This window comes from Suricata suricatta, chromosome 10 (assembly GCF_006229205.1).
Source record: "Suricata suricatta isolate VVHF042 chromosome 10, meerkat_22Aug2017_6uvM2_HiC, whole genome shotgun sequence".
Lineage (NCBI taxonomy): Eukaryota > Metazoa > Chordata > Mammalia > Carnivora > Herpestidae > Suricata > Suricata suricatta.
Genome location: NC_043709.1, coordinates 862,884 through 875,638, shown reverse-complemented (window position 1 = coordinate 875,638; position 12,755 = coordinate 862,884). Strand labels below are relative to the sequence as shown.

At 48.1% G+C, this 12,755-nt stretch overlaps 1 long non-coding RNA gene across 1 annotated transcript; it reads right to left on the bottom strand.

The window, feature by feature from the left end:
* Nucleotides 1-3,684: 3,684 nt before the first annotated feature.
* Nucleotides 3,685-5,885, bottom strand: LOC115305047. The gene is made up of 2 exons (XR_003914738.1): nt 5,815-5,885; nt 3,685-4,036 (listed from the first exon to the last, which is right to left on the bottom strand). It is a non-coding gene; the product is annotated as an uncharacterized LOC115305047 (long non-coding RNA).
* Nucleotides 5,886-12,755: the final 6,870 nt, after the last annotated feature.

Here is a 12,755-nt window from a genome sequence, read left to right as displayed (position 1 = left end):
TGGGGGGCTGAGGGGGCGGCCGGGCGGAGGGGGCGCGGGGACCCAGGTCTGGGGGGCTGAGGGGGCAGCCGGGCTGAGGGGGCTCGGCGACCCTGGGCTGGGGGGCTGAGGGGGCCCGGAAACCCAGGGCTGGGGGGCTGAGCGGGCACAGGGACCCTGGGCCAGGACATGGAGGTGACCAGACTGAGGGGCGCGGGGTGAGGAAGGTGAGCCTGACGTGTCCAGGGAGAAGCCTAGGTGGCTCCTTGGGTTCCTCGGAGGACTGGTGTTAGCACAGTGACGCTGGGGGAAAGGGGCTGGCGGGTCGCCTCCAGCTGGTGGCTGCAGGGTAACCCCCTCCCCCCACCAGCGCTGGGTCCCTGTGAGCGGATGCGGCCTTCTGGTTCGGGCACACAGGGCCGGGTCCTCCAGAGGCCGTCCTGAGAGCGGCTGGCCCTGGCCGCCCACGTGCCCGCCTGCTGGCACTGCTTGCGCGCTACTGCATCCAGCCTTGGGCCGAGAGGACTGCTGGGCGTGCAGCCAGGGTCCCCCCTTGAAGCCGGCGCCCGCTCCAGACAAATCCTTGGACGGAGATGGGGGTGGTGCGCCCCGAGGGTCACAACTCCGTGCACCCAGAACTGCAAGCGCCTCTACTGCTCTACAGACGTCTGCTTGCCGAGATCCAAAGTTGCCAGGGCGTTCGGTGGTGAAGGACAAGTGAGTGGGCCTGCGTCCCCTGGTCCTCACCTGGGGTGACCCAGATGCAAACCGACAAGCGGGACTCTCTTACAACACAGAGCGAAAGTAAGAGGCTCACGAAGAAGAGAATGCGAACCAGGCAGCCCTTCCTCACAGAACAGACCCGGAGAATGCTGCTCAACGCCCATGCCCCGGGACACATGGAGAAAAAGCACTCCCGCAGAGGCACGTCAGAGTGACATTCTGGACTTCCAAGGGTAAAGAGAGTAGCTCAAGAACCTGCAGAGAAGAAGGATCTTTAATCAGACTGAATCTGATTGTCAACTGGCAAGGGAGCGCAGTTGTCAAAATTCTAAGAGACTTGAACCTGGAATTCGTATATAGTGAAACTCGTTTGTGAGACTGCAAAATAAAGGTGTCTTCACAATCTGTGAACATCCAAGTTCACCACACACAGTCTATTAAAAAAGATGCTGGAAGACAGATTCGGTCTAGCAAAATGAAAAGTGTAGCCAAGAGTAAGACATGGACACCAGCAAAGAAGCCAGTTGGAATGGTTAAAAGGAAATCAAATAACAGCTGGAGAGAAAATTCCAGTTGAGCCCAACATGACATGTGACAAGGTGAGAGCAGGAAGGAAAAAGCACACTAAAGTTCTTGTATTGTTAGAGGATTTTTAGAATTAGTAGGGAAAAACTGTTGGGGAACTGAAATGAACCAAGATTGACAGTACCAACAAAAAGCAGGGAAAAAAGATAAATGCATGATAAATGAGGAATATAATACGAGATGACAAGAAGAAAATTCAAGCATTCAAGTAATCACAAACATGACTACATTAAACTCATCTATTAAAAGATAGAGACCCTCAAAATGGCATATATCGCTAAATGCTATTTACAGAAAAATACATCTAAAAAAAGTCACACCGATTAAAAATAAAAGGATAGAAAGCATGTATCATACAACTCTTGTTCCTCAAAAGACCGTAAAGAAAATGGACAAAAAACAAAAACTAGAAGATACTTGCAACATGTAAACCCTACAAATTATTCAGCGTCCAGAATATATGAAGACTCCTTTCAAATCCATTAGGAGAAGACAAGCCAGGGGTGCCTGGCTGCCCCAGTCAGTGGAACGTATGACTCTTCATCTCAGGATTGTGAGTTCAATCACCACATTGGGTGAGGAGCCGACTTACAAAAATCTTCTTAATTTTTTTTTTTTTAAAGACAAGCCAGTCGAGTGGCAGGGAAAATCCATAAGCAGGCTTCTTGCAGAGAAGAATGTGGAAGGGGTAGTAACCTCACTAGTAATTTTGGAAATGCAAACTATAATCACCAAATGAGCACGAATGTTAAAGTCAAACTGACGGCAGGAAGTTAGATCACCTGAAATACGCATACCCCGCTGACTGGAATGTCAGGCGGTATTACCGAATAAATAAGGCCTCACCGAGTAAAGCTGGACACGTGCGTCAGTTATCGATTGCTGCCTAACAAACCACCTGCAAAACTTCACAGCTCAGAACAACAACGATCATTTCTTTCGCACAGGGGTCTCCTATTTGGGCAGGATGCAGCAGGCACAGCTTGTCTACCCCATGCTGCACTACCCGGGGTACCCCTGCTCGGGGCTGGAGGGCCCATGTCCAAGACGGTGCACACATGGCCAGTGCGCTGGCTCAGGCTGCGGGCTGAGTGGGATGGTGGCCAAGTTCCAAGGGCAAGAGTTCCAGGAGAACCAGGTAGGACCTGTATCACTCTTCAAACCACGGCCCCAGAAGTCACACAGCATCACTTCTGCCCAAGCCTGTCCCGATTCAAGAGATGAGACACCTCTGCTTCCTGTGGAGAGAAGTGTCAAAGTCCCATTTTAAGAGGAAGGAACATGGGGTATGGGAGAAGTTGTGGCCATTGTGAGAAGCAGCAAGCTGCTCCGTGGGCACACCGGTTCCCAGCTCGAGGGTTAAGCTGGTCCGTCTACTCTTAGGTACATTCCATGCCTGAAAGTAAGCAAAGACACCTGCGCTGTTCATAGGGAGATGGGCTTCAATGTTCAAAACTATGGTTTTTAATAACAAAAATGCGGTGTGCCTGGGTGGCTCAGTCGGTTAAGCATCCGGCTTCAGCTCAGGTCATGATCTCACAGTTCGTGGGTTCGAGCCCCACGTAAGGCCCTGTGCTGACAGCTAGCTCAGAGCCTGGAGCCTGCTTCGGATTCTGTATCTCCCTCTCTCTCTGACCCTCCCCTGCTTGCGCTTTCTCTCTCTGTCTCTCAAAAATAAATTTAAAAAAAAATTTTAAAAAATAGCAAAAATGCTGGGAGGAAAAATACCTTAAATGTTCTCAGACAATAAAATAATGATGTATGTCCATATAATGGAATAGCACACGATGGCTTCAGTGAATGAACGGTACCACTTGGAGCCATGTGGTGAATCTCAAACCCAATGCTGAGTGGGAGTAACTCAGAACTATGATATTGTGATTCCAGTTACAGTCAGCAGAGTGAGCGAGGAGATACGGGTAAGCATGTATGCAGGAACCCCGTATCTTCTCTGCTACCTACTAACAAACCTTAACATTCATACTGGTAGCTCCAATTCTAATCCAACAGATTTCATTCCATCCTCTCTTTCTATAGAACTCTTTCAACAATGAAAAATCTGTGCATTCACCTCATAGCTCAGTCTCCACTGTGTGTTGAGGTTGCACGAGCCAGAAAGTTGGTCCAAGACATCAACTACCACCCCCACCCCGCCTCCGTTAGATGAACCTCCAAAAGATCTACAGCCGAAAGCCTGAGCCCGACAGCGCCAAGGAGAGAGCATCGGTGTTATCCTGTCACGTTCTCTTTTCTGGCAGAAGTCAGACAACATCCTTCTTCTTTGTGCTCGATCTATGTCTCTAGTAGATTGTGCTTCCATAACCAAACACAACACACTCAAAATGGTATTGTCTCACTTCAGAACTCAGAAATAATAGTTTCTACAGACACTTTTAATAAAATTTAGTTATTTGCATAGTTTTAATAGAAATCGGTCCTTTTTACCAAGATGTAATTAGACAAGGTGCCACCAAGGCCTTATGCGGGTGTCACATTCGAGAATATGCAGTATGACCCATTCACCTTAGGCACAAGGTTGCAGCGTCTGTGTTGAGTCAGTGCCCACAGGGCCCGCAGCCCCATTCTGCTCAGATGCCTGTCCCACGCTGTAACAGCTCTTAGTCGTACAACAGTAAGGAAGACAGGAACTATGACAGACACCGTGGTCCTTGGGAAGGCACGGACTTACCTACTTGCACAGGTCTTGCAGGCAAATCAGAGGGAGATTGGTTTGGTTCCGTGTCCTAACCTAGGAATGAAAGAGCAAATGAGAGAAAATCTCAGGCATAGTAGAGGCTCAACCACACATTCCTAACGATGACATCTCCAAACAGGAGTTGATTTTCTGGCCTTGATCCTTGGGTAGCACCATGACTTAGACGTGCCCGCCCAACCAGGAGGCTCGTGCATATTAATGATCACTTCTTACAGCACCTGTATAGATGAATCAGGTCCAAATACGGGAAGACCAGCTTTCTGTGGTCAAAAATAGAGAATTTATCATCATAAGGCGTGACTAAGAAAAATTTTCCAAAACTTAAGAATGGGTAAAAGGATCATGGTGGGTCCTTTGGTGGGAGGCTGAATGTTGTCTTGCAGACCTCCCCATGGGAGTTTTTTTTTTATCCTCTAGAGTGTCCATCTGTCTAACTTGTCATTTACTACTGATTGTGATTTTTCTTACAACTCATTGAAGGTAGACGTTACCTTGTAGAAAACAGACAGCTGAATTTTGCCCAGTCATAAGAGACAGAAAGTATTTCCGTCTGGTAAAGAGGAGTACAATTAGAAGAGATTGCAGTTTTACGGTCCTGTAGAACATTAACCAGTTTTTAATCTAAATTAGCAAGTTACTCAAGCAAGCTTGTCTTCAGCCACAGCCCTCTGAACTCGCCTTGTCATGCTGAGTTCCTCATTAATGATTTGAATGAATCTTTGATGCATTCTCACTTTAGAGCTGCAGAGTCATATTTTTAACTTTTTTAAAATAATGCTTTGACGGCTCCTATATCTGACTGCCCCTCAGCATCCCTCTACCATGTCTAGTAGACATCCCAAACTCAAATCGCCTGCTACCCAGCTCCCGGACCTCATCCCCAAACTTCTCCTCCGTTGCCTTCCCCATCTTCTGTGGGTTGAATTGTGTCCTCCTAAGAAATGGTGCCATCCACAGCCCAGGAGCTGTGAATCGTGCCTTGTGTGGAAATGGGCTCTCTATAGATGATCAAGGTAAGGTGAGGTCACTGGGGTGGGTCCTTATCCGACGAGTGGTGTCGATACGGGAAGAGGGAGATGTGGACACAGGCCATGAGCAGGCCATGTGGACAAAGGCAGAGACTGGAGAGATGGAGCTGTAAGCCCAAGGAACGCCAGGACTCAGAGCCACGAGAAGCCGGAAGAGGCCGGGAGGCTCCTGCCCTGCAGGTTTCAGAGGGAGTGCTGGCCTCTAACGGATGAGACAACACCTTCTGTTATTGTACGTCACCCAGTTTGTGGCAGTTTGCTATGGCAGCCACAGGGTCCTAATCCACCTCCTCAGTAAACGGGAACGCCATGTTTCCTGCGTGAGAGGCATTGCCTTACTGGGCACATCTGATCCAGCAACAAGTCTTGTTGGCTCCTCCTTCAAAATGTGTCCGGAACCAGCGCTGTGTCAGGACTTCCTCTGTTACTACACCTGGGCCAGTCACTATTGCCTCACACCTGACTGATCTCAGTATCTTGAGGAGTGTCTGTCTCACCTATGAACCTGTATACTTTTTCTCTACACAGCAGCCCAAGTGATACTGCCACTTCTGTGCTTAGAACATTCCGGTGGCTCCAGATCTCTCTCAAAATAAAAGCCGAAGTCCTCAACAACCAGAAAAAAAAAAAAAACACAGATTAAAAATGGATAAAGGACTTGAATAGACACTCCTTCAAAGAAGATACACAAATGGCCAGTAAGCAAATGAAAAAACTTTCAACATCATTGGTCGGTCATTTGGGACATGCAAATCAAAACCACCAAGAGATACGACTTCATACCCCCTAGAGGCCTGGAATCAAAACGTCAGATAACGGGGCGCCTGGGGGGCTCAGCTGGTTAAGCATCCAACTCCTGGTTTCAGCTCAGGCCATGAACGAGCCCCGTGTTGGGCTCCACACTGAGCAGGGAGCCTGCTTGGGGTTCTCTCTCTCTCCCTCTGCTCCTCTCCCCGACTGGAGCATGCATGCACTCTCTCCTTCTCTCTAAAATTTAAAATTAAAAAAGGGAAAGTCAGATAATAGCAAGCATTGGTGAGAATGTGGAGAAACTAACCATCACATGTTGCTGGAGGGAATGTTAAAAGGTACGTCTGCTTTGGAAGACAGTTGGGACAGCTTCTCAAAATGCTAAACAGAGAGTTACTATATGATCCAGAAATTCCACTCCTGGCCATACACACAAGAGAAATGAAAACACGTGTCCACACAGAAACTCCTTCAGGAAGATTCGCAGCAGTGGTATTCATAATAGTAAGTGAAAATAAACCAAACGGCCATCAACTGATGAATAGACAGATAAAATATTATGTATCCACAAATGGATAAAGGAACAAAGTACTGAAATGTACTACATGGATGAATCTTGAAAACATTACGCAAAGGAAAGATGCCCACAGGCCACATATTGAATGATTCCATTTATATGAAGTGTCAATAATAGGCTAATCTATAGACACAGAAAGCATATCAGTGGTTGCAGGGGCCTCAGGAGAGGCAGAAATGGGGACTGACTTCCAATGGGCATGGGGTTTCTCTGGGGAGGAGGATATTCTAAAATGGAGTGCTGAGGGCTCCACAACCCTATGCACACAGTGCAAACCACTAAGTTGTACATTTTACCTGAGTGAATTGTACGGTATGTGAATTATATCTTAAGAAAGCTGTTGTAAAAATACATTGAAGAAAGAGTTACATAAGTAAAATTTTAAAATAACACCAGAGACTTCTGGCTCAAGAGTAGATGATGTGGACTCATCTCTCCCGGTACATCCAACTAACACAACTTTTAAAAGAGGGAAGTAAGGGGCGCCTGGTTGGCTCCATCAGTTAAGCATTTGATTTCAGTTCAGGTCACGATCTCACAGTTCGTGGGTTCGAGCCCCATGTCGGGCTCTGTGCTGACAGCTCAGAGCCTAGAGCCTGCTTCGGATTCTGTGTCTCCCTCTCTCTGTGACCCTCCCCTGCTCACACTGACTCTCTCTCGCTCTGAAAAATAACGGTAGGGAAAGGAGGCAGCCTGGCTGGGCCCCTAGGATTGAGGAGTGACACAGGAGCCTCAGTCTGCCATCCCTTCTCCAGCAGAAGGCTGTCCTGGTCCAGCATCTCCAGACCAACCGACGGCAGGAGGCAGCCCAGGCCCACTGTCTCCCTGCCCTGCCCCGCTGCCCTCCCCCCCAGCAGCAGAGGGAAGCCCAGCCGTCCTCCTCCGGGGCAGCTGACAGAGACTGAAGTACTCTCCGGCCTGCGGATCCAGGATCCAGCTTTTCACACAGCTACCTAGCATCTCTGGCGGCCTGGGGAATCACCCCTGCAGCACCAGCAGAATCAACTGGAAGTCCAGTGGCACCAGATAAAGAAAACAGACCAGAAGAGGAATGCAGGGCTCTAAAAACTAAATTACTGGAACCACAACCCATGAAAATAGGCCAGGATGTCCCTGCACCTAAACAGGCTGACTGCCGACTAAAATAGGAGATTTAAATAAGACTCAGAGTCTTTGAGCATAATATCCAAATTGTTTGGAATACAAATTTAAAAATCACTTGTCATATGAGGAACCAGGAAATTCATACTTGAAATAAGAAAAAACAATTAACAGATACCAACACTGGGATGAATCTGGTGTTAGAATTGCCTGATGGGGACTGTAAGGCAGCAATCACAAAACTGCTTCAACAAGTAATTATAAATCACCTTAAAACAAATGACAAAATACAAAATATTAGCAAAAAAAAAAAAAGAAAAAAAAGGAAATTACAGAACTGAAAAATAAAATAGACCAAAATGAGAAACTCACTGTATGGGCTCAATAGCATAATGGATACGACAGAAGAAAGACTCCATGAACTAGAAGATACAACAATAGAAATTACCCAATCTGAACAACAGGAAGAAAATGGATTGGAAAAAAAATAACAAACCCTCAGGAACCTGGGGGACTATATATATATATATATATATATACACACACCTAACATTTGTATAATAGAAACTCAGAAAGAGAAGGAAAGTGTAAAGCAGAAAAAAATACCTGAAGAGCTAACGGCAGAAACTTCCCAAATTTGGTCAAAGACCCACACATTCAAGAAGCTGGGCAGATCCCATAGGAGATAAACTCAAGGAATCTGTGCCACACACGTGATATTCATGCTTCTAAAAATGAATGATCATGACAAAAATCGTGAAAGCAGAGAGAACAAGCACATTGCCGGCAAGGGCAGAGTGCTGGCACAGCGGTGGCATCTTCTTCAGAAACCACAGAGCCCAGAGGGAGCACATTTCTCAAGGACTAAAAGGAAAGAGCTGTCACTGATGCATTCTATGTCAGGCGAAAACATGCTTCAGGAACAAAAGGAAAATTAAAACCTCAGACAAAGAAAACTAAAAGAACCTGACCCTCACAGAACTGCCCTTAGGAACACCGACAGGAAATTCTCCAAACAGATGATCAGAGAGGGCTTAGAGCTTCAGGAAGGAAAGAAAGAACGACGGAAATAGAGGTAAATGTAGTAAATTGTCCTCCTTCTCACGAGTGTCTTATATTATGTTGGGGCGCGTGGGTGGCTCGGGTGGGAATCTGACTTCGGCTCAGGTCATGACCTCACAGTCCAAGGGTTCGCGCCCCATGTCGGGCTTCGTGCTGACCGCTCAGAGCCTGGAGCTGCTTCAGATTCTGTGTCTCCCTCTCTCTCTGACCACCCCCCCTCACTTTCTGTCTCTGTCTCTCAAAATAAAATAAAAACATTAAAAAAATTTTTTTTCATTATGTTGTATGGCTGAAGCAAACCTTGTAACTATCTGATGTGGCACTAAACACATTCAGGAAATAATTTAGACAATTACATATATCAAAAAAAAATTTTTGTCAACATGTATTTATTATTGAGAAACAGAGAGAGACAGATCATGACCATGAGAGCGGCAGAGAGAAGGGGAGACACTGAATCCGAAGCGGGCTCCAGGATCTGAGCTGTCAGCAGAGTCCCACACAGGGCTCGAACCCACAAGTGATGAGATCATGACCTGAGCCAAAGTTGGATGCTCAACCGTCTGAGCCAGCCAGGCACTCTGACAACTCTATATTTCTAAGTGGGGATGGTAAAGGGAGCTAAGTGAAAGTTAGGTTTCTACATTTGAATCCAAATGCTAAAATGGAATCAATGGACTGTGATAACTTACATTTGCATACTATAAAACCAAGAGAGCCCAAGAGGCTTTACAGAATGCTATGCTCCAAAGCACATAAACATCAAACAGAGTCTAAACAATGTTTACATATCCCACAAGAAGGCAAGAAATGAGAGAAGAATAAGAGAGGGAATAAACAGAAAACAAATAATAAAATGACAGACTTAAGCCCTGATATGTCAAAAAAAAATAATGTAAATGGTGTAAAAACACTGATTAAAACATAGATTGTCAGAGTGGATTAAAAAAAATTACAACCCACGCGGGGCACCTGGCCGGCTCCTCAGTAGGGCACACAACTCTCAATCTCAGGGTCATGAGTTCAAGCGCGTGTTGGTCATGGAGCCTACTTAAAAAAAACACACACAACCCAACTATATGCTGTCTACAGGAAACTCACTCCAAACATAATGATGTAGGCAGGTTAAAAATTAAAGAATGAGGGGCACCTGGGTGGCTCAGTCAGGCCTCCGACTTCGGCTCAGGTCAGATCTCAGGTTCGTGGGTTCGAGCCCCACGTCGGGCTCTGTGCTGACAGCTAGCTCAGAGCCTGGAGCCTGCTTCCGGTTCTGTGTCTCCCTCTCTCTCTGACCTTCCCCCTCTCATGCTCTGTCTCTCTGTATCAAAAATAAATAAAACATTAAAAAAATTAAAGAATGAAAAAAGATATAGAATGTAAATATTAGCAAAAATGTAGGAGTGGCCATGGTATATTATTTATTACATATTATAATACAATGTATGTCATATATTATGTTATCAAGTATTTTACCATATGTTTAAATTAGGCAAACTAGACTTCAGAGCAAAGAAAATTACTGGGAATAGAAAGAAACATTATGTAAGATAAAAGGATTGATCCGTCTGGAAGGCAGAGTTATTTTAAATGTGTATGCATCAAATAACAGAGTTTAAGAATACATAAAGCAAAACATTATAGAGTAAAAAGGAGAAATACCCATCTAAAATTATAACCAGGTGCTTCCATACCCCACTCCGAGCAACCGCTAGCGCTAGGAGACGGCAAGTGAACAAACACATCGACTCTAAGCCACCATCCACCGATGACAGAACAGTCCAGCGCACAACAGCACACACGTCCTGCTCAAGCGCTCGTGCCAGCGCGGAGTTCCATCACGGCAGGGGCGCCACCGGGCAGTACAGGGAACAAAGCATCAGTATACGCAACAACTTGGATGGATCACTAGGGAGCCGTGCTGAGCAAAATAGCCAATCCCAGAAGGTTATTCACTATGTGGAGTACTAAAGTGACAAAAGTTTAGGAACACGGGACAGATTGGTGACTGCCAGGGACAAGCGACAGGGCAGGGGCAGGAGGGAAGCGGGTGACTATAAGAGGGCAACACGGGCAATCCTTATTGCAACTCTTCAGCTTCTTAACTATGGATCCACGAACCAACTTCTTTGATAAAAATGTACAGAATTTGGGGCACCTGGGGGGCTCAGTCGGTTAAGCCTCTGACTTCGGCTCAGGTCATGATCTCGAGGTCTGTGAGTTTGAGCCCCACGTCGGGCCCTGTGCTGACAGCTCAGAGCTTGGAGCCTGCTTCTGATTCTGTGTCTCCCTCTCTCTCTGACCCTTCCTGCTCGTATTGTCTCTCTCTGTGTCTCAAAAATGTTAAAAAATAAAAGCACACAATTTGATACCCACATTAGGACAAGTAAAACTGGGGAAATTGGAACAGAGTCGGTGAACCGTATTAGCGTCAACATCCTGGCTGAGATTGTCCCGCTGTCCATTTAAAGAGCATCAGTTACCGTTGGGCAAGTCTAGCTAATGTGTACAAGGGGGCCTTCAGCCTTATTTCTTGGAATCGTGTAGGAGTCTGCAATTACCTCCATAAAATTTTCAATGAAAAAAAATCCCACTGCTAAGAACGTTTTCTGACGAAGTAACCGGAGGGACCCGCCAAGGTGGCAGAGCAGACGGGGGCTTCTGTGAGGACGGTTCAGGACCGGGAGCCGGACCCAGCTGGGCTGATTTCAGATGGAAGTGGGTGTTTTGGGAAGTGAAATCAGTAGACTAGAAAAGCATACATACAACCAAATCTTTTTAGTTCTTCTGATCAGGGAGCTTGTGTAAAAACGCCAGGGCAAGATGCACACTGAATTGTGTCTGGAGTTGTCCTTTCGGGGGGGGCCGTAGAGACTTCTCACTTTTCCCCTATTTTCGTGTTGGCTGGATTGTCTGTATCTGCTAGGAGTACGGCTGCGGGAGGAAATACGGTACACCCAGTTAAACTTTCCATTTCAAATAAATACTTTCCTAGTATGAAGGTGTCCCCTGCAATGTTTGGGCTTTTATTTGCTAAATCTGGCAGCCCTAGTAATGGCCGTAGACCCCAAGCCATTTCCACCTTGGAAGATAAAATTGAGCCGGCTGCCGCAGGCTGGGTCCTCCGTGCCGGAAGGCCAGGGCCGCGCGGGTCCACCGGAGCCCCTGCGCCATCCTCATGCAGGACGCCTCGTGGGTGCCTCAGCCCCCTCCGGAAGCAGCCACGGCTGCTCCCCGGGGTTATGTCCATCCAGCCTTACCCTCTCTCTTCCTCCCCCGACCCTCAAGCTCCTTCCTGATCTGGCCTCTTCCTGCTCAGCTCGCTGTTCACACGGGCGCTGGTTCCTGTCCCAGGGCCTTGGTGCTTGATGCGTTGTGTGCCTGCGAGGACCCCAAACCAGCCACCAGGCCCCTCCTGGCAGGCGCTGCTGTAAGCTTCGCGCTGCCCGCTGAGGTCATCGAGGCTTGCTGGTGCTCCACATGCCCGTCTGCCCTGGTCCCTTGCCAATTCCAGGATTTCTCTCCTTCGGCCCCGCAGTGTCTGCCGGAGGTGGCACAGTTCACCCCCGGACCATCACCTCAACACCTCCCCGCACCCTGAGTGGTGTGACAGTCATCCCCAGTTCTCCCCCACCCCCCTTCCTACACCCCAGGAAGGGGCCAAACTCAGTGAAGCCACGACCCCGCCCCCCCTTCTTCCCAGCTGCTTCCTTTGTCCTCACTTTCCTAGCCAGCTGGGGTCTCCCCGCTTAGGGCCTCCACCTGGACAGGATCCGTCCGCCCTCGGAGCAGAGGAGCAGGTCTGGAGGCGTGGGGGCTCCAGTGGGTTCAACCCCTCCCCTCCTGCCTCGCACCATCCCCATGCCCCTCACCATGTCACCTGAGAGGTGGGGAAACAGAAGCCCCCAGGTCTCAGTGGCAGGGCTGGGGCTGCGGGCTGCGCGGGGGCCCTGGGCACACCGGGTCGCCTGCCCTGACATCAGTGATGGGCACCCGGGGCCAGTATTCATTGCACACCTACCCTGTGCCAGGGGCTCCCACACCTGCCTGTTTCTGGCCGCGTCATTCCCCAGGCTGGCAGCATCGTGCCCTCAAAGTCACCAAGACAAGAACCATCTGGTGCAGCTTTGAGGTTCCAGGGCTGCACGGCAGGCTTTCCGGAAGCCCATCTACCCCCCAAAAGGAAGGTCACTCCAGGCCATGAATCCACAGAGGCAAACTGTGGGGACACCGTCAC